Here is a 19,967-nt window from a genome sequence, read left to right as displayed (position 1 = left end):
TCACACAGCAGTGGCTTCGTGAAGACTTGACTTGAGCATTTTTGGAATTGTTGTTCCTGAGTGCTTACATTATGGGAGCCAGTGTGCGGACATCAGGCTGCCACAGTCTGTTCCATGCCTCCAGTCTCAGATTTAATTTACTTAATTACAGGAATCTTTTGCTTGGCAACATGACTTGTATATTAATTTTTGAATCCCTAGCATTGATTATATTCAGGTTGTGATGTTTCTTTTTGTGTAGTCTGTATTTATTTCCTCTCAGAGGAATTAGATTTCCTCCAAGGTAGTTAAACTCTGTTTGTTTGTTTCTGTTTTTTGTTAGCAGGGATTGAAATCAAGGGCACTGAATCCCTGAGACATATCCAGCCTTTTGTATTTTTTCTTTTGAGACAGGGTCTGACCGAGTTGCTTAGAGCTTCTTTAAATGGCTGAGGCTGGCTTCAAACTTGCGATCTTCCTGTTTCCGCCTCCCTAGCTGCTGGGATTGCAAGTGTGTGCTGCTGCTCGTAGGCAGTTATGCTTTTATGTTAGGGTTGCAAAGACTCCATTGCTATGTTCTCTTGCTCTGGACATTCCTTGGTACTTTCTTAGAAATAGCTCCCAAAAGATGTTCAGGTTATTTGTTTAAATTTTTTATTTTATATTTTTTTATGTTTTTTAAATTTATTTTTATTCTAAACAAATGGGATATCTGTTGTTTCTCTGTTTGTACATGAAGTAAAGGCATACCATTTATGTAATCATACATTTACAGAGGGTAATAGTGTTTGATTCATTCTGTTGTTTCTTCCTTCCCCCTCCTCTCCCTCCCCTCTATCCCTCTATGCAGTTCCTCCTTCCTCTATTCTTGCCCTCCTTCCATCTCCCAATGTATAGGTTTTTAAAACGTTGATGGCAATATGTAGACATATAATTATGGAATCCTAAGTTGTAAGTATCTGCATGTTTTCTAGAAGATTCTTTCATTCATGTTTTTGTATGATTGAATGTAAGAATAGCATTAAGGACATTGTTAAGGTCTTCCAAGTCAATTTTCTTCCTTTGCCAGTGAATTCATCCATTGGACTGACTTATTGGGAGACAAATGGTTCACACTACCTGTGCGCATGAATGTGTATGCGTTTGTGTTTGTGGGACATGATGGCGAGGAGATGGGCATGTATGTGTGTGCACATCTGCCTTTATCAGGGCACTGATTGGTTGATGAAGGCTTTCGTGTTCCCAGGGGACCTCAGATGCAGAGGGAGCCCTGGCTGTGGCCAGGCTTGGAAAAGTTTATCCCTCCTGAGCTCCCTTTGTCTTTCCTGTGAGAGAAGAGGTCTTAGTATCACTGATGACCTTGGAGGTGAGCCACCCTTATGCCTTGTGGCCCATTACTTTCTGTTTTGAGCTGAGCGTGATTTCCTTTTCTCTCATGACATCTCTAGATGTCCCAGGACTCACTTGTACTCCCTGCTCCCAGTTCCCAGAGACTCTCGTGTGAGGGCCCAATTTGAATGTTTATTCCTGGGATTCCCATTGTGGGAATCTCGTGACTGTGAGTCCTGAGGCTTGAAGTCTCAGTGTTGGTAAGTCCTCTTGCTTCCTGAGTTAAGAAAGGCAGCAGAGTCCGTGATCAAAGAGTGAGTTTTAGAGTTAAGATACAGCTGGGTTGTAATTCTGGGTTTCCTACTGGCTAACTGTGTGAGCTTGGAAAGTTACTTACTTTGCTGGTAAGTTGCTTCCTTACTCTGTGAAACTATACCATTAGTATTTCCCGCATCTGTTACAGGACAGGGTAAAGGAAATCAGGCATGTTATTTGGAGCATGTCACACATTGGGAGTGCTTAGTACGTGTTAGCTTTTGTTGTTGATGACAGTGATAGCAAGAAGGGACTCGGGGAATAATTGTTGTTGGTCACAAACTGTTCACTGTACAAACCAGAGAGTGAGGTCAGGGTCCCTTCTGCATTTGAGAGTTTTTGGAGTAAGTCAACTGCGCAGCTCAGCAAATGAAGGTCGTCATATAACTTGTACCAGAAGAGTTGCTCTGGCAAAGGGCTGTTGTTTTTATGTCACTACTCTGCATTGACAAATGGTTTTCATTTCCCCAGTGAGACATGCTACCTCGGGGGAATTGATTTAGCCAGACTGTTACTGGGTATTCGAGTTATCTGACACAACCGCAGTATGGGAAAGTCCTCAATTCCTAACTCTTTTCAGATGTATACACACATTTGTGTTTTGTCTGGAACTCTGCTCAGATGAGGTCTGTCATTGAGGTTGGTGTGTTTCATAGGGTGAGAGACAGGGCAAATGTTCTTTAGCACAGACCCATTCATGCTTTTGAGTCTTCTTCATCAAGTTGAATGTTTATTACCTCTTTTCTTTTATGATTTCCCAGAGAAAACGACGTAGCTGGTATTGTTGTCAACATGGGCTATAGAAAAGACTATTCCGCCAAGATAAAGGATTTCTTTATGTTCCTCACAAATAAAGTATGGAGATTAGAAATGGAAGGTAACAAGATGTGAGGGTGAGGTACAGTGTCTAGTCTGGGCTAGATCCTGTTGTGGATGGGGAAAATGCTGGAAAGGATGTTAGTGGATGAATGGGCACAACTGGAACAGGGCCAGGCCTGGTGGCCCATGCCTGTAATCCCAGTTATCTTGGAGACTGATGCAGGAGGATTGCAAATATTAAGCCATCCTAGGCACTGTAGGAGAACCCTGTCTCCAAATAAAATAATGAAAGCCTGTGGAATTAGCTCAATGGCATAGCACTTTCCCGGCAAGTACAAGGCCCTGGGTTCAACTGCAGTGTTGCTAAGCACTGGGGAAAAAAAAAAAAAAAAAAAAAAAAAAAAGCAAAGAAAAATACTATGAACAGGTCTTTGTGTTTTCTTGAATAAAATGGAAACATATAGGCTGAGTTGTGGCTTCGTGGTGGATTGTGTACCTAGCATGCATGAGGTGCTGGGTTCATTTCTCAGCACCACATATAACTAAATGAGGAATGTAAAGGTTCATCAACCTGCTGTCTGCCCTATTGCAGATCCATGCACACAGGGGGAGTCTGGTGGGCATAGCTGTGGTCCTGAGCATCTCAGTGTATGTCTGATAGCTTCCTTGTGGCGAATTTGTTCACTTAAGTGCTTATGTGAAAAACAGCTCCATGTAATCCTTCTTCTGACTTTTAATATTTACAGAGTCCTTTTAATTCTGGGAAACAAAAATCATGTTGTTTTGTACATACGAACTTTTTTATGAATAAATGAAGCATCACAAAAAGAAAAAAGTGAGGCATACATTTAGAATAATAGAGGATGTAGTATAAATGTCATCTCAAAAGAAGTCAGGGCAGAGGGTAATGGTAAGCCTGAGAACAGAATGGAAAGGCTGCCCTTCAACTTGTTTCTTCAGAGGAAATGTGGTCCTTGAGGAAGACATATAGGACTCGACAATGAGAGGAGTATTGAGGCCACCAGGAGGTGGAGACAGCTTCGAATAGCTCATTTTGACCGGAGGATTGGGAAGTGGGAGAGGAAGAGGAATCCAAGGAGTGAAAGATGTCAAACTTTGGTTGGAATCAGTTGAGCTGGACTTGCACTTTAAGTATGGTTCGCCTTTCTCTTCAACACAGAAGCCAAGTGTCTGGTGGATTAGACTGGCAGTAGGGTAGAGGTGGGGAAGCCAGGTTGTGGCTCTGAAATGATTGGGTGTGTGATGTTGGGCAGAGTGTTTGGAATTGGGGCGGAAAGGCTGGTGGCCAGGAAGCAGGATTGTTGGTTTTGTGCTGTGATCAGGAGCTGATGGAAGAACAGGTTTGGATCTGATGGTGAAGGGAACGTGAGGTTGCTGAGTGTAAGGCATCATAGGGACAATTACTGTGCTGCCCTTGGGAGCGTTGTGGCCGGGTGAGCAGAAGGTAGGCAGTGCAGACATCGTAGATGTCCCCCTGGCTCACTGTCCAGAATCAGCCACTTTGCTCTGAGGAGTCACCCAGTTTGACAGCAATGCTTGAAGTCAGGAGGCTGCATCATACCTACCTGCCTCCATGGAAACCAGAAGGCCACAAGCTGACCAGCGCACCTGGCACCTGGTTCCCAAGCCAGTCCACCCTCCCTGCTCTGTGGATGTTATCTTGCAGGGTGAGGGGAAAATCATACTTCACAACCAGAGGCTAGCAGGCCATATAGCCCATCTCGTAGAGTGCCTGCCTCTCATGCTGAGGCCCGGGTTCGAGCCCTAGCACTCTCCGATTGTGGAAATAAATGAAACCAACCAGATGCTATGTTTGTGCAGAGCAGTATGTCGTGGGATCCCTTGTGGAAGCACTGGACGATAGCTGCCCTCACTGAGGCTGACAGTGTTCCTGAAGCCTTAGGGTTTGATTTTGTGGCCATCCAAAACATATCTGAGCCAGGTGACAGTTCTGGGGCTGTTACAGTACACCAGGACAGTTCCTGAGGGCGCAGTCTTATCTTCTTTGTCACACTGCTTGAGGATCTGCACCAATTCTACTGCCACCGCTTCTCCCTTCAACCTCATGTTTGTGTGACATGACACATGACACAGTGGAGGTGAGAAGTGGTGCTGGTGGTGAGAGGTCCTGGGCTCCCCACTTTACTCCACAATTTCTGAATCTCATGTTGGGTACCAGTCTCAGCACTTTAGGGAGACCTTGTCTCAAAACGAATGGGGGACAACTGGGGTTGTATATCAGTAGTAGAATACTTTCCTAGCCGGTGTGAGTTACTTGGTTTGATCCTGAGCAACACATTGAAATAAAAAAGCAATAAATAAATAAATAAATGAATAAACAAACAAATAAATAAAATAAAAATAAAATACAATAAAACAGCAAAATAAAGGTACTGTGTCCATTTAACACTAAAAACATGATTATATTAAACAAAAAAGAATGGGGGGTTTTGGTAAAGGACACCAAAAGTCAAAATATAATTGTATAAATTGAAAAATGTCTTGTTTCTAAAGGAAGGGGAATTTTACTGTAAAATATATTTTTAGCTCTTCATGCGTCTTGTTTTATTTTGTATATGTGGTGCTGAGTATTGAATCCAGAGCCTCATACATGCCAGGCTAGTGATCCTCCACTGAGCTACCATTGAAGTCCGAATCGTCTTAAAATAGTCATCTTTGAACGTTAATGATGGGAGTAGCTAGTGTCGAGCTGCATTAAGAAGGATACATCAGATACATCAGATAGAGACAGGGATTCACTGTATTGCCTAGCACTTCAAAATTGCTGAGGCTGGCTTTGATCCTTGAATAAAACCACAAAAAAAAAAAAAAAAAAAAAAAAGAAAAAGAAAACCCAGCAACAAGGACAACAGAAATCCCACTATCATACATTTATGACTCTAAAAAAAGGAACACAACGTTTATTCTCATAAATCATCAAGTTCAAATATCCCTGCTTGTCCAATATTTAAATAATAGATTTATTTCAATTAGAATTTTAATAGGAATGTTATGGTTCAATCTCTAGGTTCCTCTTTCCTCTTTTATCTTTCTCATAATTTATTTTTTGAAAAAAATCATGTCCTTAGCATATTTTTCAAAAAATATTTTTAGTTGTATTTGTACTGTTATTTGTTTATATGTGGTGCTGAGAATCGAACCCAGTGCCTCACAGTGCTAGTCTAGCACCGTGTGACTGAGCCACACCCCTAACCCCTGAGTTTTTTTTCAGTTTCTCACTTTCCTGATTGCATCCCATGTTGTCATTGAACACGTTCCTCTACCCCTTGTTTTCCCTATAAACTGGTGTCTGTTGGAAGATTTTATTTATTTATTTAGAGATAGGGTCTTGTTATGTTGCTCAGGCTGGCCTCCAAATTATGGGCTGCTCTGTGCACAGGCCTGGGACACAGGCCTAACCTTGTGCTGTTCCTTCTCTGTGGACTGCCCCCACCCCCCTTCTCCAGGACCAACTGTCCCCTAACTGCTGAGATAGACATTCCGCTGGTAACCGCCAGCACCTTACTGCCAAGGCTCACAGCAGGCAGAGTGATCTTTCTAGTATCTTCATCAGATTTCTTCACCACCCTGTGCAAATCTATCCTCTAATTTCCCCTCACACCTAAAACAAGAGCCACATTTCCTCACTATTGCTGACATGGCCCCCTGGAGTCCAACTCACACCCACTTCTCCAACCACAACTTTCCTGCTTCTCTAGCTTTCCTTCCTGGCCACACTAGCCTTTCTCCTGCTCCTGCAGTCGGTCAGTCTCATTTCTACCTCAGGGTCTTTACCTGTGCTCTTTGGTCCACGAATGCTCTCTCTTCAGCTCCTTCCCTGACTCTCTCACTTGCATCTCTGCAGAAATGCTCTCTCCTTAAAGAAGCCTTCTCTGATTATCTGGTTTCATACAGTATTCATCACTCCATAGTGTTATTTTCCTTTTCTTAGACAATGGAACTTCAAAAAATATTCTTTAGATGTTGATGGGCATTTATTGGATTTATATGCCCTGCTGAAAATCAAACCCAGTGCCCCAAACATGCTAGGCAAGCGCTATACCACTGATCCACAAACCAGGCCTCTTTTTATTTTTTTTATGCCAATTATGATTACTTGAATTTTAAAAATTTTTGTTTATTGCTGGGGGTGAAACACAGGAACTTGCACACACTAGGTAAGCACTCTATCACTGAGCTACAACCCAGGCTGCTGACATTGTATCATATCCTTGTCTCATCCTTTCTTGGTGGTGCTTGATAAAAGAGGCTGGCTCATCTCACTCAATAAATCTTCCAAACACCTAGCACAGTACTTGGGATGTAAGAGATGCTCAATAAAAGGTTGTTGAATAAATGGATAGCTGGATGGGTGGACTGTAGATAGACCAGTGTCATCTTCTCATTCTGGCCCCTCTTCTCTCACACACACGTACACCACTTACATATGGAAGCACTCATCAGGTGTTCATTTTGGTTCTGGGAAGGGAGCCCCATTAGCCTCAAGTACACTAAAGCACATGCTTTCCAAGAGCTACGCCCTCAGCGTGCAGCTCTCATTTGTTGATGAAGTGGCCTGGGTCTTCACCTAGTTCAGCTAGGCATCACTGAAGAAGTTATTAGTTAGAAACTGTACCCGAGAGTCCCTTTTGAAGGCAGAAGGCCTTAGAAGACCAGTCCTCCATGTAGGAATGCACTTGAAGGGAAATGGGGGGCTTGAAGGTTGACCTGGACAAGCTGAAATTCAAGTCAATTACTGTTACAGAAGAATTTGTTGAGGAGTGTGGGGTGTCTTGGGGCCCTAAGGGGCTGGGAGTAAAGGAGCATGTGGGGATCAGGGAGGCATTGCTGCCTTTCCCCACACCATTCCTGCTGCAGGTAGCTACTGTGGCTGCAGAGATCACAGGCAGGACGCTCACTGGATAAACACTGCTTTGAGTTTCAGGAAGCCTTCCCCTCCTGGATTGTGCTGATGTTTCTGTCAGTGACTCAGGGTGGATCAGGTCCCTGCTAGGTCACTTTCCCTCTCTTTTCACTTGCCTCTTCACGTGCCTAGAGAGCGCAGTTCTTTTCTGTGCAAGGCGGGACTGCAGAGGATTGAACAGGGGAATGCCAGGTCTTCTCGAAGGCCAGCCTCAGCCATGGCACGTCATCACGACCCACTGAGGTCATGGAAGGAATGGGTGATTTGAGGGATAGGCGTCAGACCCTTAGTGTTGTATGGAAAGCAGGGTGAAAGTAGAGAACTCTACCTGGTTTTTCCCTTCTGGCCTCTCCACCCATATCCTAGACAAATAACCACTGTCTGTGGAGCACAGCAGGGGGTTGGGACAGCCCATGACCACTGGGGACCAAGATTCTGAAAAACCGAAATTCTGAAACTGATCACACAGTCATGATTAAACACAGAGACAGCTAGTTTGCATGGCCGTGACCCTAAGCATTTAACTGTTAGAAAGAGATCTGAATGTATTAGGTCGGGGAATGCTTCGTGCAAGTGGGTCTGAAGTTTAGATTTGAACTTGTGCACAGAATAAAAGCAAAGACAGGCCATTCTTGATCTCTTTCTGCCCCAAAGATAAATCCTTTGATGAGATGGAGATGTGGCTCAATGATAAATTTTTGTCTAATATACATGAAGTTCTCGGTTTGATTCTGGTCAAAACACACATACACACACACAAGGAAAAAAAATTCTTTGCACCTCCAGTTTTTACAAGTGAGGTCTCAAAAGGAGACTAAGGGACCTACCCAAGATATGCAGAGGTGTTCTGTTCAACAGTAGGGTTTCATATTGTTGGAGGGCCAGATGTATAGCTGAGAGGATGAATTTGTCACATTTCTAGGTGATGGACAGCCTTCCGGCTGTTGGAGGTTCTCCAAAGCAGAATGCGGGTCTCCAGTGACTTTACAAAGTAAAAATGATAGGCATATTTTAGCATAAAATTTAAAACATGTTTATGAACTACTAACATAATACCAAATTACATTATCCTTTCACTACCCTTTCATCAAAAAAGGCAAACCAACCATGTGTGGTCATGCAGTCCTGTAATCCCATCCATTCAGGAGGCCTAGAAAGGAGGACCACAAGTTTGAGGCCAGTCTCATCATCGCAGCAAGACCCTGTTTCAAAATAAAAATAAAAAGGGCTGTGGTTGTAGCCCAGTGGTGATGCACCCCTGGGTTCAATCCCCAGTACCAGAAATAAGGTATAAAAAAAAGAGCATAGGGATGTAGCCCAATGTAGAGTGCCCCAGGGTTCAAACTTTGGAACTCTAACACAAAACAAAACAGAATAAAACAAAACAACAAAAACAATAGGTCTGGGATGTAGCATAGTGGTAGAGAGCTTGCCATCCATATTACTGCAAAAAAAGAAAATAAACTCAACGGGATCTTTGTCCTACTGGTGGCAGTTGGGAGTATGCATTATTGGAACACAGTGAGGTCTGCCACAATGATGATTATTGTTATGGCAGCCCATGAAAACTTTATTTATTGCTAGAAATGACAACATGACTAAACCAAAATCTATTTCATTCTTACCATTTTATGTGAAAGAGTATGCTGCTTTGGTCCAATGCTCCGTTACTCCAATACTGGCCAGTAGCCCATCTTTCAAAGCCACTAGCAGCTCACTAGGCCCTGAGAGGCATTAAGGGCAGCCTAGGCGACAAGTGTGTTCACGCACCCAGGACACCAGGAAAGATCCCTAATGCAGAACCACATTTGACTGAGCCAGAATCAAGCTTCCTGAGGCAACGGCTCTCCCACAGAGGATGCCAGTCCCGGAAGGCTTCTCCTTCTACGAGCTGCCAGTTCAATCTTCTGCACTAGGCTCACATCCCAGGGGTGGGTCACAAAACTGACAACCGCACCTGGCACCTGACTCCCAAGCCGGCCCACCCTCCCTGCTCTATGGATGTAATCTTGCAGGGTGAGGGGAAAATCATAACTGACAACCAGGTCCACATGGGTGCTGTGTAGGCCCCGATAGGCTATGTCTGTGCAGAGCAGTATGTCTTGGCATCCCTTCTGGAAGCACTGGAAGATGCCTGCCCTCATCGAGGCTGGCATCTGTCCCTGAAGCCTTAGGTGTTTGATTTTGTGGTCATCCAGAATATATCCCAGCCAGTTAACAGTGCTGGAGCTGTTACAGAACACCAGGACAGTTCCTGAGGCTGCAGGCTTCTCTTCTGTGTCTTGCTGCTTGAGGATCTGTAGCAACTCTGCCACCTTCTCTGCTCCCTTCAGCCTCAGGAATGTTTGTCTGACATGAGGCATGAGGCAGTGGAGCTGTGAAGTGGTGATGGTGGTGAGAGATCCTGGGTTCCCCACTTTACTCAGCAAGTGGCTTCCACCAGCACTAACTGAGCTTCGGGATTAAAGGGGTCTTCTAAGTCAGCTGAGTCTTGGGCTATTTGGCTCTTTTCCAAGATGTAGTCCACCAGGTCTTGGAAGCTTTCATCGAGCAGCGTGTCTGCCTCATCCAACACCACAAAAGAGAGCTGCTCCAGGCTCATCAGTTGACTCTTCAGGGCCTTCCACAGAGCCCCCGGAGTGGCAACTAAAACATGTGCTGAAGGCTGTTTAGACAGTTGCAGCCTCATTTTACGCATGCCATGGCCTCCCCCTAGCTCCTGCACCTGCAGGCCCAAGGAGCTGCCCAGCGATTGGGCCACAGCCTGTACCTGTTCCGCTAATTCTCCGGACGGCACAAGGACTAGACCCCTGGGAGCAGGAACACGGTGGATGTCCAGAACCAGACGATCCGTTGCAGCAGTAGAAGTAGATAGCCTAGAGTCTTGCCACTGCCAGTTCCGCGGCGCAAAGGAGGTGGTGGCCGCGAAGCAGCGGGGGTATGGTGCGTGACTGCACGGTGGTGGGTCGAACGACTTCAGGAGCAGCATCGTGCAGTGCGCGCAGCACCCGGGGCTTCAGACCCAGGTGCGAAGCTGTCGTGGGACAAGAGGTGTCGCAGCGCTGGTGCGTCCAGTTTGCGCGCACTCGATGGAGAATAGTCCCCATGCGCGCGCCGATGTCTCCAGCCACGCGAGGCGAGCGTTCCGCACTCCCAACGTCCCAGCGTGAGGCGTGCTGGCTGGTTCAACTCGGGCCGCCGGGCAGAGATGAGCAGTGGTCCGGGTCTCATTAACACTGGCCGCTTAGGACTTGACGCCCGCTCTGTCGCTGTGCCTGACGCCGCTGTAAAGCCCGCGGAATTCGGACCACTGTCAAGGGTTCCTCGGGACCGCGGTCCGACAGGATCCGATGGGGCGCCTGCAGCAACCGATCGGTAAGCCACAAGAGCAACGTCGGCAGTGCCAGAGCCAGGTTGCCCTTGCGGCTGGAGAGGCGCACTTCAGTGACGTCACGTACGTGCCGCTCCCTGGCGTACGGTGGCTGGCGCAGTTCAGTTCGGCCTGCGGAGCTGGCGGTCGTCAGGAAGTGGGCAAGGTCCCTGCAATTCAGTGACCGCTAGGTGTGCAGGTGTGAACAGGAATGGACATCCAGAACTAGACCAACCTTGGGGTGGGGAGAGCGCTGTAGGCAGGCGCGGGGACCAAGCGGCAGTGGGGCCCTGGTCCTATGAACCAGCTGTGCTGGTGTCTCCTGGAGAGTGGGTGCCCATTCCTTGAGGTTCTCGTTTGTAGTCCTCATTGCCCCTCTTGAGGGCTTGTTCAGTGCCAGGCTCCCCTTGTAAACTGTGAGGGTGAGGTTTGGGGCGTCATTTTCAGTGTGGAGCCTGCGGAAATACTGGTAATACGTGTTTTGCGAGCGTTGAATGAATGGTCCGCCAGGGGGCTGAGACAAGGGTGTGGAGTTGTAAATCTAGGCTCAATTCCCGCCGCACTCCGACTCAGATCCCGCAGTACAAGATGGTGTCCTTAATCTTATTTTTTCTCTGAAATGGGAAGTTAGGTCTTCAGTCCCCGTTTCAGGCGGTGACATCTCCACCTTAAAAACAAAAACAAAAACAAAAACAAAAAAAAACCTCATTCATTTCCACGTGTCTCTGGTCGATAAGCTCCAGATGTTGTCATCGCGGTTCCTCCGCCGCTGCCCCCCCCCCCCCCCCGCAAGGCTTCGTCGTAGCCGAGGCCAGTAACAGCGACACGGCGCACCCGATTCTCTTCTCTTCGTTCCCCGCCGACCGCAACCATTGATGCCATGTCGGGTTATTCGAGTGACCGAGACCGCGGCCGGGATCGAGGGTTTGGTGCACCTCGATTTGGAGGGAGTAGGGGAGGGCCCCTATCTGGAAAGAAGTTTGGAAATCCCGGGGAGAAACTAGTTAAAAAGAAGTGAAATCTTGATGAGTTGCCCAAGTTTGAGAAGAATTTTTATCAGGAACACCCTGATTTGGCTAGGCGCACAGCACAAGAAGTAGAGACATACAGAAGAAGCAAGGAAATTACGGTTAGAGGTCACAACTGTCCAAAGCCAGTTCTGAATTTCTATGAAGCAAACTTCCCTGCAAACGTCGTGGACGTGATTGCAAGGCAAAACTTCACGGAACCCACTGCAATTCAAGCTCAGGGATGGCCACTTACTCTAAGTGGATTGGATATGGTTGGAGTAGCGCAGACTGGATCTGGAAAGACATTGTCTTATTTGTTGCCAGCCAACGTCCACATCAATTATCAGCCATTCCTAGAGAGAGGTGCTGGCACCAACTCGGGAACTGGCCCAGCAGGTGCAGCAGGTAGCTGCTGAATACTGCAGAGCTTGTCACTTAAAGTCTACTGGCATCTATGGTGGTGCTCCCAAGGGACCACAGATATGTGATTTGGAGAGAGGTGTGGAAATCTGTACTGCAACACCTGGAAGACTGATTGACTTTTTAGAATGTGGGAAAACCAATCTGAGAACAACCTACCTTGTCCTTGATGAAGCAGATAGGATGCTTGATATGGGCTTTGAACCCCAAATAAGGAAGATCGTGGATCAAATAAGACCTGATAGGCAAACCCTAATGTGGAGTGCGACTTGGCCTAAAGAAGTAAGACGACTTGCTGAAGATTTCCTCAAAGACTATATTCATATAAATATTGGACCACTAGAACTAAGTGCAAACCATATGCAAAATAATTTTGAGTAGAATGCTCCAGAAAATACACTACCTGAAGGAAATGTACTAGTCATAAATTGATTGTGCTTATCAGTGACATTTTTTTTTCCTTTTGGCATCTTTTTTTACATATAGTGTTTATTTTCCCAAGTGAATGCAAGCTCTGAAAGGCATGCGTATGTTTTATAAATATTTCTGCCTCCTCAGTTCCAAAGTCAGGGGAGTGCTCACTTCTGGAGGGATGAGAGTGAACAGCTCTGAGCCAGGCCCTGGGACTTGGGTCTGAGTCATCTCTGCCTCTGATGACTGCCAGCACCCAGTAAGTCTCTTAACTACCTTGGGCCTCACATGAAAGAGAGGCGAGGCTTTATTCCACCAAACTCTCTTAAACAACAGGATGGATAAGAAAAAGCTTTAGTGAGGCAAGATGCAAAATGAGAGGAATTCATATTGTTCTTTTTCATCAGGCAGAAGTGGTTATACAGAGTTGGAATGTTCTTGGTGGAAAATGAGTGACACAGGAATTCAGGTACTTCAAGTAGACATTGAGATTTCAACCAAAGAGATTCAAGTTTAGAAAATACCCTGAATTTCTTATTTTGTTTTAGTCATCTGCCCACCTAGGCTTGGCTCTATTTTGGCCTGATGTAAATTTACTTTTTAAATCTTTGGTTTGGTTTACAAGTGAGTAAAGTACTCTAGTTTGAACCATAATTGAACCTAAACACTCTACTCAGAGTCTCTCTCCATCATTGAGGGTGAACTTCTTCAGGGACCAACTGGAGATTGGGTAGAAGAGGCCTGCATCCTGAGTGTCAGTGACCACAGATGGTTGAAGTCTCCCTTGGCCCAGGTGAATGAAGGTCAGGAAAATGGGAGGATCCTGTGTTACTTCCCTCTTACTATAGCTTTAGCTTGGGCTCCAACTAACCTGGGTAAAGTTGACTGCTGTCCACTCTAGGGAGTGTGCTACAAATGGAGATGATCTCAGTAACAAAGCAATCTGCCCGTTTCACTGACTACAAGTCTCTGCTTACGGTGGCTCCATTGAGATGTTTCTGCCTGACTTGTATTGTGGGACTGGCATGGTGGAGCCATGGCTGAGTTCCCCGGAGTGACCACTACCATGATGTTGTAGCTCTTATGTAGTGTGACTGTCTTAGGGATCTGGCAGACCGAGAATGGGGTGGCCAGGACATCCAGATTATCCACTAGGAAATCCTTAATATCCCAACTCATGGCATTGCTGGATATCTTGAAAGTGTGGTCATCCTCATTATCTGGGTATCTGTGCGGCTGCCCTTGGTGTGGCCCTAGACGGCCAGGATCCGGGGTTATCATAGCTGCCATCTTTGCACTCTTGTACCATTGTGGCAAGAGGAAGCTGCAGAATCCTCAGGTTTGACGCAGTCCCCACTGGCACAGTGTCTGCTGCCCCGGGAAACCTGTGTGGCCATGTCACTCCTCATGAAGAACAAGAGCCTGCAGCCCTGAGAGAAACTGGTACTCCTGCAATTTCTTCTCTCCACCTCATGCACTGGTGCGAGTGGAGGTGCTTCAGTGGCGCTCTGCCTCCTGCTGAACTGCGCATCTTTCCACAAGGGGGTCGATCATGTGTGAACGAAGTGGTCTGATTGCAGTGTGATGAGGCAGAGCATTTCCTGTCTTGAAGGAGATGGTGACTGGAGCTGGTGGGCCCAGCTGAAGAGTAGGCAGTCCTGAATGACTGAGGAAATGTTTCTCGAGGAGTTAAGCACCTTACATACTTCTTAGACGGTGATTTCTTCAGAGAGCTGGGAACATCGCATGCCCAGAGTTCATGCTTCTCTTGGCGAACACATTGCTTGAGGGTGTAGGCCAGGAGGTTGTGTCCTACTTCATGACCCAGGCCGCCTGAGTCAGTCCGCACTCTCAAACACACAGTCCTTAACTCCCAGGCTGCTACACAAAATGCCCACTCTGCCTGTCTTTGTAAACCCCAGGCAATGGGAAGACCACAGAAGGCCCCGGCCCTCCGCAGTGTGGTACAGGTAAAAGGAAAGGGCTCCAGTGACTCATTCTTAATGGAGATCTCTACCCTGCGTTTGTCTAGTTTTTACTTATGAAAGTAAAGTTGTGGGTTGGGGTTGTGGCCGAGCGGTAGAGCATCGCCTAGCATGTGTGAGGCCCTGGGTTCCATCCTTAGCACCACATAAAAAATAAAGGTATCGTGTCCACCTACAACTAAAAAAAAAAAAAAAATATTTTTTAAAAAATAAAGTTGTGGTGACATACTTTACAAGTTTTGTTTAGGCATTAGTTTTGTTTAGGCAATAGGTGCTTTTTAAAGTCAAACGAGGTAATGGGGTGTTTCTCCTTTTATTTTGAATCCTGTTGGACTCATAGGCAAATTGAAGTATATCTCTAATGTCAGTAGACTTAACTTTTATGAAATTCTTTTTTTCACTTATTGATGGACCTTTATTTTATTTATTCATTTATATGTGGTGCTGAGAACCCAGTGCCTCACACATGCCAGGCAAGCACTTTACCACTGAACCACAACATCAGCCCCTATAGTTTCTAAATAATTGTTTTTAATGGACCAATGGAAAAATTAGATTTCCTTGTTGGGATTTTCCTAATAGTCTCATGGCAGGTTTTTATCCCTTGGTACATACATACATATATACGTACATATATGTATACATATTATATATACACACACATGTATTTGGTTTGGGGGGGACAAAGGATTTTTTTACATAGATTTTGTATTCAACGTTTGATGTACGTTTTCTTCAAACATGATTAAAAAAATTTTTTTTAGTTATACATGACAGAATGTACTTTGACATAGTATACATATGTAGAGTATGATTTCCATGCTTGTGGTTGTATATGATGTGGAGTGGCACTGCTTGTGTAATCATATATGGACATAGGAAAGTTATTTCCAATTCTTTCATTCCCATTTCCATCCCCCAAAACATGATTTCTTGTACATGGTTTTTTAGAATTTCCTTAGTGTCTCAAACAACTTTAAGAATTGTTATCTATTTCTCCGTTTTTATATTTCCACACAATTTTTTGACAAAATTAAAAATACAGTGATGACAAAAAAAAAAAAAAAAGAAAAAGTTAAAGCTAAATTGCACTCTGTGATTCCTTGTCGCCCTTCCCAAGTTCTCATCCTGAAGTCACTCTTGGAGCCGACTCACCTTCACTCTCAGATACCTTAAATTCTCAGAGTGTAGTAGTAAACATGCAGTTACACTTCGGAAGTCATCACCTTTGTGGTTTTTGCTATATAGGCCTGGTCAGGAAGAATATTTGGCTGAGATTTAGGTATTGAAGTTGTAAAAAAAAGAACTACACTGGTCATACTTCCTGAAAAGTTCTGAAAATGGGTGTCAGATTTTTGTAGTCTGAAGTTCTGGGGTGGGAGATAAGGTAAATGTTGGTGGATTGATTACATGGGAGGTTCTTAACAGCTAGAAAATGTGATTTAGTGCCACCAATACAGGTGGCTCTTCCTAACCTCAGGATGCATTTCTGAAGATTCAATCAACTGTGGATTCAAAATATTCTGGAGAAAAATGTATCTGGGACTCGGAAGATATCTCAGTTGGGAGAGCTCTTGCATACCAGGATGCCTTGGGTTCACTAAAAAACCAAACCAAAACAAAAAACACCAAAAGAAGAGCTAATTTGTCAGTATTGCACATTAAGAGATCTTATGTTTTGGTCTGGAAACCTTGAATCAAGAACCTCACACATGATAGGCAAGCACTCTATTGCTACTGATCTACATCCTCGACCCTTTTTAAATTTCATGGTCTGACAGGGTCTTACTTTGTTTCCCAGACTTGCTTTGAACTTGCAATCCTTCTATCTCAGCCTCCCAAATAGCTGGAATTATAGGTGTGTGACTCCCTGCTCAGCTTCTATACTACTATTATGATTCTAAAAACTCAGAGCTCACTGTTTCTTATCTCAATCACTCCTTGGATGTCTGACCTGATGAGTTTCATCCATTTCCATGTACCATTGTTCTCAGATATAAAACAAAGAATTGCTTTGCAGCAAACCAGATGAGCTAATTGAAGGAATATCAGAAAAGAGCGGTAGCTATGTATGTTTGTATGTGTATTTAGATTGTGTTCAACTATTCAGGGTAGGGTTAGCTGATTAGGTATGCATGTGCTTTTTCATTATGCTGGAGCCTTTATAATTACCTTAAAATCTAATAGGGGTTGGATTTTGTCTAAGTCTGTGCCTGCCCATTGTCCCTAATTTCTTGTCACATTCTCAGACAATGCCTAAAGTCCCTCTCTTTTCCTGGAGTACACAGCAGACATTGAGTAACATTTAATTACTGCTTCAGAAATAAGAAAGTTTCACTTATTTTAAAAAATAGTGAACTCCTAGGAGCAAGAGCTTGGTGTGTCCTTGGATCTCAGTCATTCATTCATGTATTCATTTTAGAAATATTTCTCCTGGGTGTGATGGTGCACTTCTGTAATCCCATGAGCTTTGGGTGGATGTATTAGGATCACAAGTTCAAGACCAGCCTTAGCAACACAGCAAGGCCCTGAGCAACTCAGAAAGACCCCATCTCTAATAAAATATAAAAAGGACTGAGGATGTGCGTCAGTGGTTAAGTGCCCCTGGGTTGAAGGTTCAGTTCCCAGTACGAAAATAAATAAATAAATAGATAAATAAGAAAAAAAAAAAAAGTTTTTCTGAGTGCTATGCATGTGTCAGGCACTTTTAGAAGAGTGAGTTGTCAACAAAATTTCTGTTCTTACTTATCTTCTTGCCTAATAAAGTAATGATTACATTATTATTTTGGAGAAAACTTGTTTTATTTATCTACCTACCTACCTACCTACCTATCCACTTTTGGTGCTAAGAAACCAACCCGAGGCATTGTGCATGCTAAATACTAGGCAAGTGCTGTACCCCTGAGTACTCTCCTAGTTCAGGTAGAGATGAGGTACTTTTGCAGATCACCAGTAGTTAGCTGATATTGTAAGCCATGTGAGTTAATAAGTTTACATGGGAATAAGAAGGGAAGGGGGTCCAAGACTAAGTAGAAACCCTCATAAGTGAAGTTGACCTCTCAGCAGTGGACAGAGAGGCTCAGGGAAACGAGGAGTGCTGGGTCAGGGAAGCCAAAGAGGGGAAGAAATTCAAGGAAGAGGGAGGACTCCACTGTGTCACTTGCTATGATTAAAAAAGATGTAGTCAGGTAAGTATCTAGTAGATTAAGTAACTTTCAGGTCATTGGTGTGTTTTTTTAGCATGGTGAGGGAGAGTGGCAGAGGTGGAAGCTGGGCTGAAGGGGCCCAAGGAGTAGAAAGCAAGTGGAGCAGTATCAGTAAGTGAGCAGAGCATAGTAGGCAAGCTTTGTGACTTTTTAGAGGAGGCCGTGATTGGTAGAATGAAGTATCAACAGTAGTTTCCACTTAGATATAGGATTTGGTTTTCTTGTTGTACCTGTTGGCTCTTCAGAGTATTCCTAGAATGTGAGCCCTTCTCACCACCTTCACTGCAGCTACCTGGTCCGAACTTCCATCATCTCTCACACTGACTACTGAATTGCCTTCTAAGTGGACTCCCTGTGATCACCCTTGTCCCCCACAGTTTGCTGTTACCAGAGCAGTCAGCATGATAGGTAAGAACATGTCAGCTGATGCCTCTCCTCCACTTAGAGCCCTTCACTGGCTCACGTACTTGCTCTTATCTTCTTACTGCGGTTATATCACGTATCTTACTTCCCTTACTATCGCTTGTCTTTTCTGTGGCCCAGTCATGTCGTCTTCCTTGCCATTGCTCCAACACATCAGGAAAGGTCCTGCCTTAGGAGACGCACAGACTGCTGCCTCTGCTGTGCATTGTTCCCTTAGCGTCCAACTTAGCTAACTCGAATCTTTCTTTCCTTCTTGTCTTCTGGAGCTGGGGGTGGTCACTCAGTGGTACAGAATTGCATGTGTGAGGCACAGGTTTCAATCCCCAACATTCCCCACCATCCTTGTGTTGATTTCTCTATTAAAATCGCAACCCAGCCCCAGCTGGTTTTGAGTGTAGGCAGGAGGTCCGATAGTTCAAAGCCAGCATCAGCAACTTAATGATGCCCCAACGAACTTAAGGAGTGAGTCCCTGTCTCAAAATGAAAAATTAAAAGGTGTTAGGTATCTCTGGGTGCAAACCCCAGTACAAAAATTAAAAATAAATAAAAACAAATAAAACCACAAACCAGCGAAGAGTGATGGCAAGTACTTGCAGTCCCTGCTGCCTGGAGGCCTAATTCAGGTAGGATTTGGAGACCAGCCTGGGGAACATAATGAGACCCTGTCTCCAAACAGATATAGAAACAAACTAAAGAAGTAAAATAATATTTTTGCTTTTTTTCTCTTCCAGGCCCTACCAGTTTTCCAATATGCTGTGTAATTATTTGTGTACTTGTTATGCTTGGTGACTTTGCCTGCTTTCTTCCAACAGTGAGAAAGTCATGCTGAGCAGACATTTTTTGATGTTTTGTGGTCTAATGTATCCCAAGAGACTAGGACAGTGGCTGGCACAGATTAAGCCCTTAATGAGTAGTGGTTAGAGGAATGACTGAGCATGCATACTTTGCATGATCAGACAAAAGGAAAGCAAATGACTCTGGATTGGAAGGAGTGAAGAAACATTGCCCTCGATAACAGAAGGGATTGTTTCCAGTTGAATTTGTGACCTTCTTTTCCTTTTTTCTTCAGGTGCAGCAGAGGAGGAATGATGGTGAATAGCGTCTCTCTGTGCTTCCACAACAAACTCATCTTAGCCCCTATGGTTTGGGTGGGCACTCTCCCAGTGCAGCTGCTGGCCCTGGATCATGGAGCTGACATTGTTCAGTGTGAGGTAAGTGCTCCTGGTTTTCTGGGAGGGCTTTCCCACAGTGCAGCCTCCTCATTTGGATGCGGGAGTGTTCAGGAGTTGGGGAGGCAGAATGGAAACTCCAGACACAGGTGTTTACTGAAGGTGGCAGGGGATGAACCGGCAAGACACCAATGAGCTCTGTGGGCCCTAGTGGAGGCCAGCAGCCTGGGGAGCACAGAGGTGTCTGGGTTACTGAGATGGGTAGATGAGCATCAAGTTGGGCACTGCCCTGGCCCCCACAGGAGCCCCCACAGGAGCATATGTTCAGTTCATCAGTGAATGGACTCAGAGGTTAGGAACAGGAGAGAAAGAACCAGAAGCAGGCTGAGGAACCTAGACGACGTTGGGTTTTGGTTGCCATTGGATTTTCTGGTGATGTTAGCTGGTGGGCCAGTAGATACACTTGCTGAGCCCTCTGGAGAATACTGGGGTTCAGACCCAGGTTCCGAAAGATCTGTGAGGGAAAACAGAATTAAAGGAGTAGCTATGTTGGATGATGAGGGAATGTGAGCAGGCAGTGCTTCTC

General features: G+C 45.0%; 1 long non-coding RNA gene and 2 pseudogenes across 3 annotated transcripts in view; 1 reads left to right on the top strand and 2 right to left on the bottom strand.

Moving 5' to 3' along the window:
• The window catches only part of LOC306647509, a 56,531-nt gene extending 49,073 nt beyond the window's left edge, over positions 1-7,458 (bottom strand). The window contains exon 1 of the long non-coding RNA XR_013760111.1: positions 6,768-7,458. This is a non-coding gene — a long non-coding RNA (uncharacterized lncRNA). The remainder of the gene's footprint in view (positions 1-6,767) is intronic.
• Positions 7,459-9,674: 2,216 nt separating this feature from the next.
• On the bottom strand, positions 9,675-11,639 carry LOC306647667 (putative ATP-dependent RNA helicase DDX28; annotated as a pseudogene). The gene is made up of 3 exons: positions 11,592-11,639; positions 10,993-11,271; positions 9,675-10,944 (listed from the first exon to the last, which is right to left on the bottom strand). The product of its transcript is annotated as a putative ATP-dependent RNA helicase DDX28 (transcript).
• LOC306647666 (putative ATP-dependent RNA helicase DDX5) lies at positions 11,508-12,568 on the top strand (annotated as a pseudogene). Its single transcript has one exon. The product of its transcript is annotated as a putative ATP-dependent RNA helicase DDX5 (transcript).
• The last annotated feature ends 7,399 nt before the right edge of the window (positions 12,569-19,967 follow it).

Source organism: Sciurus vulgaris, assembly GCF_902686455.1.
Source record: "Sciurus vulgaris genome assembly, chromosome: 17".
Classification (NCBI taxonomy): domain Eukaryota; kingdom Metazoa; phylum Chordata; class Mammalia; order Rodentia; family Sciuridae; genus Sciurus; species Sciurus vulgaris.
This window is presented reverse-complemented; position numbering and strand designations above follow the sequence as displayed.